The 2029-nt window shown below is 35.2% G+C and overlaps 1 long non-coding RNA gene across 1 annotated transcript; it reads right to left on the reverse strand.

Moving 5' to 3' along the window:
* Nucleotides 1–229: 229 nt before the first annotated feature.
* Nucleotides 230–1137, reverse strand: LOC118485413. Its single transcript, XR_004875978.1, has 3 exons — nucleotides 987–1137; nucleotides 622–884; nucleotides 230–545 (listed from the first exon to the last, which is right to left on the reverse strand). It is a non-coding gene; the product is annotated as an uncharacterized LOC118485413 (long non-coding RNA).
* Nucleotides 1138–2029: the final 892 nt, after the last annotated feature.

Consider the following 2029-nt stretch of genomic DNA (forward strand, 5'->3'; position numbering starts at 1 on the left):
TAAGAAGATTCTGCATCATATTCATGCCGGATTCCTTACACGCACCTTCAATTACACATCAACGCCAGCATTCACTGCCCACTTTTTCGGAATACGCCGAAATAAAACAAAAGGTATGTATGTAAAAAGTAATTGCAATAGCAAGACAATTCTCTGTAATACCTAGATATTTGAAGGGAGAAACGATAGCTCAGATTTTCCAAGATAAAGAGATAAGATTGAGGCAGATAGTCCCTTTCAAAAGCAAAGAGAACAGTTAGAAAAGATGCACATCAATCAACAAATGAGAAAACCATCATTCATTTACCGATTGGTACCGTTTCTTCATTATCGTAGATTACTATAATCATTAGCACTACGAAAGGGAAAAGTAGAAGAGCGATTACGACGAATGAAATCATTAATCCCAATATCACCAAAAAGCGATTATCATATTTAACTTATACTCACAATTTTCTTTCACAAGTAGAATCAAATCGTTAGTCAACAGTTGACAATTAAGGAAGAACTATCGAATTATGGTTTCGAGACCTCTTTAGACGACACTGAAAGAGGACCCATAATTCCACATCATCAAATTTGAAACCAAATAACATAATCACTCGAAATCGAACGGATAACCTTTGTGACCGATTGCATATAGGACAAAAGGTCTTTCGATTGTTTTGTTGCAAGCAGAAAATTTCCTTAAGAATTAGAAACAACAATTAATAATCCAAATAAACAAAATAAACAAAAAGAATGACTTCTCGCTGAATATTGAAGGTACCTAATGTGATAGAATGAAAAACAAAGAGGCGAATTTCGATTTCAGTCTAACCGGTTTGTTCATCTTCATCATCTTCACTATCACTGTCTTCTGGATCATCTACCATCGAATAATGCTATGTCACAATAATCAGTAGAAACAAAAAAAAAATAATATTAGTAAGCAAATAGTAAAAATAAAACAATTATTCACGGGTGTATATACCTGATTTTTTTACCTAAAGAGCATGGCTTAGAGAAGAACCACAATGTTTGCTTCCATAGCGATATGTTGGATCCACACAACTGACATCCATAGCGATCTGCTGCATCCTTGATGTGTGTCTAACCTATAAATCCCAACTTTATTGTTTCCACTGGTAGGAAAGATTCAATAACATATAAATGCACTGTAACACCCCAAATCCGTATGTTATGAAATAATATTATTTCCTTGATGTTAAATAACAGAAAATGGTGACCGTAAAATGGTACCGTAAGAAAATGACAGTAAGTTTAGATTCATATGTGTAACTAAGTTAAATTAAGAAAAGAGGTCAAGTTAGTATAGGAAATAACAAATTTAAACATATCTTGAAAGACAAGGGGGCTAATGTGTAAATGTGATATATATTTGATAAAAAAAAAAAAAAGAAAAAGAAGCCAGGGTGTCACACCCCGATTTCCACGTGTCTCACCGGTGGGCCCGGTGGGGGATTACCGTGACGATGTTGGCAACATATAGTCAAACCACACAATTATATAATGCACAGCGGAAGCATAAGATAAATATATAAATTCCAACCTCTGATCATAATATCAATGTATTACAGAAGTTGAATATCCACAGTGGATCGTAATTAAATATAAAGTATTGTTCCATCAGATACTGCAATCAAGTTTGCGAGACTTATCCCGACGCTAGGGAGCTAATACCAGCCAATTACGTTTAGGTACCTGCACTTAATCTTTTTGGGGAAAATACGTCAGTTTACACTGGTAAATACATTCAACTGACACATTTGAAAATGTTTATTAAAATTGATTTGAATGCACAAGGCACAAACTCTTTTATAACTTGGGAAAATTCATAATGATCTTGTGAACGTTTTACATGTTCTTTTATGCGTTCAGTAGCCCAGGTCGTGCCGGGTTAAAGATTTATAGACACACCACGTTTGCGTAAAACCGTAGTACAGAAACCAACGGCTACGTCTTTTAGTTTTAATGTCGACACTTTATACCGGGTGTACGCCTACACCGGGATGTCGATGGTCGTGGC

Source organism: Helianthus annuus, chromosome 13, assembly GCF_002127325.2.
Source record: "Helianthus annuus cultivar XRQ/B chromosome 13, HanXRQr2.0-SUNRISE, whole genome shotgun sequence".
Taxonomy (NCBI): Eukaryota; Viridiplantae; Streptophyta; class Magnoliopsida; order Asterales; family Asteraceae; genus Helianthus; species Helianthus annuus.